Source organism: Podarcis cretensis (genome assembly GCF_951804945.1).
Source record: "Podarcis cretensis genome assembly, chromosome: 12".
NCBI classification, from domain to species: Eukaryota; Metazoa; Chordata; class Lepidosauria; order Squamata; family Lacertidae; genus Podarcis; species Podarcis cretensis.
The window spans coordinates 28511569-28520946 of NC_137181.1; the positions used below are offsets into that span (position 1 = coordinate 28511569).

The window sequence follows — 9378 nt, forward strand, 5'->3', positions numbered from 1 at the left end:
CTCCACTTGTAGTTCTACCTTCCTGATTGCAATCTTGCAATCTCCCCACCCCCACCCCACAAGTCTGTAATGATGTTTACACTTGATCGAATGGGACTTACTTACAATGCATAGGATTGCTGCCTTCAATCAGCAAAAGTCTCCCCAATCAGTGTGATTTAACGCAGCTCCTGAGACTCATGACATTATTAAAAATGGCTTTTAACAATTTCCTGAACTTCCACCCATTCAGTCATTTAATTACTCCCAAGCCCCATCAGTTTCCCATTCTTTTTATGTTGCAGGTGTGCATTTCAGAGCACTGGAGGCCACGGACGTTGTCATCGCAGAGATCCGCAGGTTCCTGATACATGTGTCACACTGCAAATGTTAATGAAGATAACAAGAGGATTCTCATACTTGCGAAAAACTCTTCATTTGAATGTCTGAACTGTACTGTCTGTACTGTACCTAATTTATTCTATAAGGGCGTCTGTTGTTGTTGTGGCAACAATACCATCAATCTCCCAGAGGTTTTTGACCTTTTTGAGTGACCAACTACATTCTGTCTGTGGCACCCCTATGGGACTCAGGAGCCCAGTTATATCACCCCTTGCCTGCAGAGCTGGCAGCCTCTCACCCTTTTACAAACACCCTCCCTCTTAGTCTCCTCTCCCCTCTCCTTGGGAATCCTCTGAGCAGCCACTGCTGCCACACCTGGTCTCTGAGCTGCCCACTCTGGACCCAAGGAGAGGTTCCTCCTCATACTTATCCATAGGTGCCTGGGAAGAGGATGTCCCCAGCCCTAGGGGCCCAACTGCAGCAGTGGCAGCAGCAGGCACTGCCAGGCCTGCATGGTGGAAAGTCTCCCCTTCAGCAATGGACACTTGGCTCCCAGGCAGGCCTTGCACACAACAAGCACAAGGAAGGCCAGCACAGTGCCTACCTGCCCACTCAGCCTCCCACTAGTTTGTCCTCTCCCAACAGCAAGGGCTGGCTGGCTGGCTGGGCTCCCTCGCCCACTTGCTTGCTTACTCTGAGGCTGCTTCAGCTGCTGGCAACTAGCACCCCTTGGCCAGCTCCAGAGGCATCATTCGCCTGCAGAGCTTGTAGCCAGGGCTGCTGCAACAAATAGCCACACAAGCCTTGGGGGAGGCAGAGGCATCAGAGGAGGGAGAGAAGGAAAGAAAAGAGGGACAGAGGCCAGTGTTGCCCACGACACCCCTAACCACCATTCAAGGCACCCCAGGGTGCCACAGCACACTGGTTGAAAAGCACTGCATCTTGTTCCTTCTACACTGGTGGAATCTTAATGTCACCATTTCCAAACAGCATTCAGCAACTTCCACGTGGGCTTCCCATCAATATTCATTCACTTTGCAAGGGCTCAGGAAGCAGCAACCTTTTAACTGTTTTAATGGGCTTCAGGTTTGGAAGTTTTTTTAAAAAAAAATCTACCAGAAGCTGGGTCCTGATTGCTACCTACTTTATTCATAACGCTAGTCATGTTTTCCTTCGGCAACATTAAGGTAGCACTTGGGTTGTCAGCTTTGACTGATGAATAATCAGCTGAGTGGGTGAGACAAATTCAGCAGAAACTCTTGAAGCTGGTTAAGATTTCCAGAGTCAAAAGAGGAGAACGTGGGTAGGACAATGACAACTAGCCTGTGTAAAAGCCAGAGGCTCTATTCAGAGGTGCTTAATAATATCAAGAAAATGGAAATCTGTAATAATGATTCAAGGAACACACAATTCTTACTTTTCCTGAAAATGGTCATTAAATAATGACTTACTACTTTGATGTCTAGGTCTGTTGGTGTTTTATGACTGAACTTTAAAAACAACACACAACCACATTTATTTTGGCCACAAACAGAAATAGCATCAAACACATGTATGCTTATGTTAATACAACACAGGAGTCTCTTTACAGGTAGGTAACCCTAGGCCCTAGATGGCATGCAGACCTTAGTCTAGTTTCAAAAGTCCTCTATAATCAGTCCCAATCGTAGGCAATTTCATTCCATCCCTGCCATGGCAGCTTTTTGAGTGGGGAGGAAGAAGTGGAGAGAGAGAAGGAAGCCCCAGAAAGAGAAAGAGAAAGAGAAAGAGAGAGTGGGACAGGAGAGAGAGAGAGAGAGAGAGAGAGAGAGAGAGAGAGAGAGAGAGAGAGAAGGAGGGGAGAGGTGGCCCTGCTAACTTGTGAACCCTGCTGGATTAACACCAAGGTAATGTGGCCCTCTAAGAATTGCCTACCCTTGGCTTACATGAAACATTCTCTAATGTAAAATTCATGATTGTATGGGAATGACTCCATTTTGTTGAGGCTCAAACAGAAGGACAGTTTATGGGCATAATTGTTTAAAAGTGTACTGTTTAAAAGTGTGCTTTGTTTTTTAATCATTAGTGGCTGCCTAGAGTGAGGTGGCATGACTTTTAGGTTGGGCTTCTCTCCTTCAGGGAAGAGGAATCTGTCCACAAGGCCTGCCAGTGTCTCTCCAGGCTGAGGATGCCATCTTGCCCTTTTCCGATTCCAGCTCAGAAGCCAAGTGGAACCACAGGGTGGTATTCAACTAGTCTTTACTCTGAGTATACCCACTAGAGCAGGCCTCCTTTGAGTAAAACTTAGTTGAATACTATCCACATTCTCCCTCGTTTTGTCAGAGTCAATGACTGTTAAAGTGGGCTGGTCCCGTTTAAGTGAAAAGGCTCCCCTTGCTGAAGGTGGTCGTAGCAACAACTGAGAAGGGATTGCAACTCATATTTAAGGCTCAGTTTGAGGACGATTGTTGGTAAAGGAACATCTGAGTCTAATGTTGGTGGAATTGGCAGCCGGTGGCCTGCATAGAGCTGTCTCAGGTACCAGTGAAGCCTCACTTCACACCATCATTCAAATGGAAACAGGGACGATCCTTGGGACCAATAGTGTGGAATTTTTTTTTTCTTTTAACAACATTTTAAAATTTATTTTTAAACAAAAACTGGAACAATTAAAACACTTATCCAGCAGTACATCTAACGGTGTTTCTTCTACCCATTGACTTTAGACATAAGCTTACACATTCAGTGTTCAAACATATTACTTAATTCAACCTCTCCACTGAGAAGACTGGTCATTAGTATAGTTAAAGAAAGGGATCCATGTTTATTGGAAAGTATCTCATTTTGTTACACCTTTAATCGCCCTCCTGTGTCTGGTGAGACACTCAGACATTGCTGTATCCCATATACTAAAGTGTGGAATATTAAATGTCAAATAACCTGCTATGGGATGAAGGGTGGTTTATACATGAAATTACAACATTGTGGGGGAATGGGGTTCAATCCATGAATAAGATGACCAGATATAAATGAAGCCAAGGGTTTATGAAGAAGTTTCACGACCTATATTCAATCTATGGGACGGGTGTCTATTTTGTATTGCTTTTAAAATTATAGGCTGTTATTTTCTGTGTTGTGTTTAATTGCTGTTTGTTTGTTTTTTAAGCTGTTCTAATCACATGGTTACACCCCACCTTGCTTCCCATGAGAGAATGTGCCACCCCAGATGAAAAAGCTTCCTGGCCCCTGGTCAAAATGTATCACTGATGCCACACTATAGGTTGAGATACTGCACTGGCGCAGTAAGTATTAGCTTACATGTCATCACACTGCACAATAGGATCAGGCACTGGCATAGGGATGGGAAGAGAGAGAGAGAGAGAGAGAGAGAGAGAGAGAGAGAGAGAGTATAGAACCTGTTCAATTTCAGCCTATGGCTGTTTGGTCCAGAAACTCTAGCAAGCAGAAAGGTAACAATCATCTGTCCACTGATTACAGCATTTTAAAAATGTACTGCTGCAAATCCCCATCAATATCGCATTGTGTGTGATTCACAGTTAAGAAGATTGCTTCTGTGAAGTTTATGGAAGTTCCATGACCTACATTAGACTGCTTTCAAAAGTGGCTGTTAAATTGGTTTTGCATTTCACACAAACCATGCATTAATAACTATTCAATCAGCATTTTTAAAGTTCAAATCTCAGTGCTTCTTTAATGCAGGACAGGCCATGTTCTCCGGAAAGCACCAAGATCAATGTAACTCTAGGGTGGGGAAAGGCAATCTGAAATACTTGATCACAGGGTGCAAGAAAACATCAGCAGAAAGTACAGATGAAAATGTTAGGAATTAAAATTAGAAATAAGAGTTTCCAACTTTTCACTGGTTCTGCTCCCATAACTTGGAGTGCAGGATGAATCCTGAATATTCCTTGCTGCACCTTTCCCTACCACTTACTGTGATGCTAAGTAAAGCTTCACCCAATTAATTCCTTAATATCAGGTTATGGTTAAAGGCACAGGAGCAGGACTGGTAAACAAAGTTGACAAGCCAGTCCACATTTTGAAATGGGCTGTTGCCTACTTTCCCCATGTCCTCAATAGAATGTGTGTGATTGGGGGGTGCCGGTACTGTGTACCCTTGAGTACCACCAGGAAAAAAAAGTTCTGGGGTCCAACAAGAGATGCTGCTTATTTGGAATTTAATGGGAGGGAGTTCTGAAAGGTAGGTGCCACCACCTACCAAGTAAACAACCAATTCCTAGATTGTATAAGTCAGACCTCCTGATGAGATGATATCTGCAGGAGTCTCTCCTTTCAAAGCATTGAATGTATAATGAGTGAGATTATCTTTTAGATATTCTGGTCTCAAGCTGTATAGTGTTTTATACACCAATACCAGTACTGCGCACCACCACCATAAAAAGAAATAGCATCTGCTTGGCTTTAGTAAGCGTTTCAGGGTTTTGCTGCCACCACAAAAAAAGCACTCACCCCAAGTGCTTAATTCTAAAGCATAGCCTCCGAAAGAAAACTTAACATTTGGCTAATCATATAGAATATGATAGGACTTCAAGGACCGTTTATCCAGGCTGTTTTAAAAAAATATAATCTCCAAGGGAAAGAATGAACACCAGGCCCAGAAACAAACAGTGATCCAATGCAGCTGTTTCAAAATTGGCCCCATATGTTCTCCATGGCCAACTTCCAGACAACAGGCTGCATTTTGTCCCAGCTGGAGTTTCCGATAATTCTTCAAAGGCATCCCTATCTACAGCATGGGACACTCATCTGGCCAGGATGTGACTAAGGCATAAGCAACCATGGCCAGGTCATGGTTAAGAAACTGCAGGCATTACTCTTTAAGTCGCAGGAAACGGTGGCTAGCCTTGTTTCCTGGAAGACTGGTTCATGGCGACCAAACTGCACTGATTGAATGAAGCTGATGTGGAGCCTAAGCCTATGCAAGCTCACTTGGAAGTACGTTTATGCGAGCACCTAAGTTCGCAGCCATAATACCAGGCAATTGTGCTCACAGTATAGGGTGATCTTTAGCATAGATTCTACTCACAGCAGACCCACTGAAATTAATAGACGTTTCTAACTTGGGTCCATTAATTTCAATGGGTCTACTCTAAGTAGAATTTAGCTGGGCCCCACATTTATTTTTAAAAAGTGAGGCATCGCTTTGGCCACAAAGAGGAAGCTTGTAGCTAACAAGGCGATTCTAGACATGTGTAATCAAAAGTTCCATTGAGCTTAATGGACCTTCCTTCCAGTTAATTGAGTAGAGTATGGCTCCCTTGTTAGACTCCAACTCCCATCAGCCCCAGCCAGCATGACGAATCATCAAGGTTGAGGGCAGCTGGAGCCCAGTAATAACTGGAGGACTGCTGGATTTCAGTAAAACAACAACAACATGCATAGGTCTCCCCCCCCCCTTTTTTTGTAAACTGCATACCAAGAACCAGAAATTCCTAATTAACTGCAAACACCCTTCCTTTAGCAGGGATTAGCACAGTTTCAAAGGCATTCACAATCTCACTGGAGTCCTAAAATTTCATTTTCGAGTGTGTTGGAATGAGTTATTTTTCTGAAAACAGGAGGCTAAAGGGAGATGGGTTAGGGAACTGGTAGCTGGCAACTGGATCAAACACAGCAACAAAGCCATTATGCTTTCCACCGGCTTCAGGTGAACTGCAATTACTAAGCCTTTTCAAACTGAAAGAGAATTCTTTATTACCATAATAAGCCCTTGGGCAGTGCCGTAGCAGCCCACACCCTGCGGTCACTGCCCCTTTGCCCAAAGGGGGTTAAATAAATAAATAAAGTGCTCTTACCATGAACTACTGCAATAACTTTGGCACCAAAAGTAACTCTCTTAACCTCAATTAGCAGACAGGGGAAGTGCACACTATGAATCTTCCGTGGAAGTGAAGAGGTGTCAGTCATGTAAATGCCTTGGTTGTGAAAGGCATTCTGGAAATGGAATTGCTTTAGGTAAATGACCCTGAATTATGGCTTGTGAGATACGAAGTGCAGGGAAATGCTAGAGGAAAGAGCTGGGTGCTCTTGTTGCATTACTGAAATCTACCTGTGAATGAAAGAGAATGGCACATGATGTTTTCCCCACAACACACAAGGACAGTAGCTAAGAGTATCAGTTGGTAAAGTTATCTGCAATGTTTGGCAGATGGAACATGCCATTCTGGTCAATTTTTCATTCCACTTCAACATTCTTCGAATGTTTTGCAGGTGATGGTATACACAGAATCTTCAACCCAATGGCATCCCTCTAATCGGAACACCATGACTTAAAATAAATACCCTATTTTTCACCCCATAGGACGCACCGGCCCATAGGACGCACCTAGTTTTTTTGGGGGGAAATAAAGGAGAAAAAATTTATTTCCCCCCCCCCCAGGCGCAGGGCTGGGGCGGGAAGTCGCGCCGGTCTCCCCAGGCTTGCGGATATCTGTCCCCCGAGCTTGTGGGGCTGGTGGTGGGGAGAAACGCGCTTCTCCCCAGCGCCAGCCTCCAAACCAGGTTGGGGAACAGCGGGATGGCGGCGCTCCGCCTCCCCACTGTCCCCCGAGCTTGTGGGGCTGCCCGATATATGCACGAAGCCCGGGGTGCGCTGTGCAGCGCGCCCCAGGTGTCGGGATGCAGGCTGCTATCCGCAAGCCTTGGGAGCCCGACAGGAACTCCCACGGAGCTCCCAAGGCTTGCGTATAGCTTCCTGAAGCCTGGAGAGCGAGAGGGGTCGGTGCGCACCGACCCCTCTCGCTCTCCAGGCTTCAGCGAAAGCCTGCATTCGCCCCATAGGGCGCACACACATTTCCCCTTCATTTTTGGAGGGGGAAACGTGCATCCTATAGGGTGAAAAATACGGTATATTAATCACAGCTCAAGAAGTCCATCCACCCTTCCTCATGGGTGCCATTGTGAGAAGTCGCAGGGAGTTTCCCAAGCAGCAAAGGAAAGGGCCGAGCTTGCTGCCTGGGTAATTGGTCCCACCCGCTCGCCTAATCAGCGAATAGCAAGCAGGCATGGGCTACCAAGGGGCAAGCTATAATGTGCTCTCCTTGCTGTTGACCATGAACATGGATAGACAAGCTAAGGCCCGGGGACCGGATTGGGCCCAATCGCCTTCTCAATCCAGCCCACAGACAGTCTGGGAATCAGCATGTTTTTACATGAGTAGAATGTGTGCTTCTCTGGGTTATTTGTGGGGCACAGGAATTCGTTCATCCTCCCCCCCCCCAAAAAAAAAAAATGCAGTCCGGTCCCCCACAAGGTCTGAGGGATGGTGGACCAGCCCCCTGCTGAAAAAGTTTGCTGACCCCTGACCATGAATGTGAACTGAATACAAAATTGACCAGGTTGTGGAGATGAATAAACTAAGGAGGAATATTAAGGTGGGCAGGTCTTTGGCAAAAGAGAAGTGAACAAAATGTATGTAAGTGTGAGTGTAAATAATGAGAGGACAGACCAGAAAACTAATGTGAAAAATATAAAGCCGAAGAAAAACAGTCTCCCTCCCCATTCTACACTGTAAACCTTTTCAGCGTCACCTGCACGAAGGAGTGATTTGATTTCACCATCATGTGAGTTATTCTACACTGCAGAAATTCCAGTTATCTCCATTCCAGTTTTATTGTTATTACCTTAATGTGCTGTGAATGTTTCTATCTGTGTGACCAGGCACCACACCAAAACCTCCTACCCTGCCTCTTCCCTTTTGCCTCCATGCACTCACACCTAACAAAATATTGGAGTCAAGAACTCTGGTGTCCATCTTCTGTTTCCTTGCTTCTTTCTAATGGTAGTGGGTGCTTAAGCAACAGAGAAGTGGAAATATCGAGGGTGGAAATGAATAGATTCTATCATGAGTAAAATAATAATCCACTTTATTAAATAGGAGAAGCCTCATACCCAGCTTTGGTCAGGAATTCAATGAAACTAGAAGTGAACACCCCAGGTAGTTTCAAAATCAGTGGTTCAAATCAGAGCATTTTCAAGAGTTCCATCTTTATTCAAAATGGTGTCCAATTGTATCCAAAGGCAGGTGAAAGCCTGCTCCTTGATCTCAGGAACCACCATGCAAAATTTGGTTACAATATCTTAAGAGCTGTCCAAAGGATAGGCTTATGAATTTGAACATTGTTATTGAACACTACATGGGATGCGGGTGGCACTGTGGGTTAAACCACAGAGCCTAGGACTTGCCGATCAGAAGGTTGGCGGTTCGAATCCCCGCAATGGGGTGAGCTCCTGTTGCTCGGTCCCTGCTCCTGCCAACCTAGCAGTTCGGAAGCACGTCAATGTGCAAGTAGATAAATAGGTACCTCTCTGGTGGGAAGGTAAATGACGTTTCCATGCGCTGCTCTGGTTCGCCAGAAGTGGCTTAGTCATGCTGGCCACATGACCCGGAAGCTGTATGCCGGCTCCCTCAGTCAGTAAAGTGAGATGAGCGCTGCAAGCCCAGAGTCGGCCACGACTGGACCTAATGGTCAGGGGTCCCTTTACCTTATTGAACACTACTGTGCATTCTGTGTTTGGGTCATTGTGTATTAAGAAAAGAAAAGCCTATTCTGAGACCATGGGACAGATTTGAATAGAAATTGATGGGTGAATGCTGAGTGATTGCAACACACTGAGTGCACCTTCCCTTTCAGCAGAGCAAAATGCAATATAGAGTAACAGTTGATTAATTGTTTGGCTGCTTTAGAGGATCTGGGAACCTCAGTACTCATTGCTTATTTCAGGTACACTTCTCTGCACAATGGGAACTTGGCAGTAGTCCCAGACAGCTGGTGAACTGGTGTCTGCTGCAAGCTGACATGCTGGCAAGGCTGGATCTTTACACCAAGTCTGCCCATGAGTCTTGTCTAGTCCAGGGTTGCCAGTCAGAATCCAACAGCAAAGCCAAAGCTCAGTTTCTGAGCATATCACATGCATGCAAGAAGACTCCAAGTTCAATCCATGGAGGTTCAGTCCACTAGCAGGGCTTTTCATATCGAAGAATCGCACAGGGGTCATTCCCAGCCCTGCTATTGGAGATGCCATGGATAGAACTCA

The 9378-nt window shown here is 45.4% G+C and overlaps 1 long non-coding RNA gene across 1 annotated transcript; it reads left to right on the plus strand.

Moving 5' to 3' along the window:
- The first annotated feature begins 1340 nt into the window (after positions 1 to 1340).
- LOC307199749 lies at positions 1341 to 2991 on the plus strand. The gene is made up of 2 exons (XR_013832156.1): positions 1341 to 2094; positions 2141 to 2991. It is a non-coding gene; the product is annotated as an uncharacterized lncRNA (long non-coding RNA).
- The last annotated feature ends 6387 nt before the right edge of the window (positions 2992 to 9378 follow it).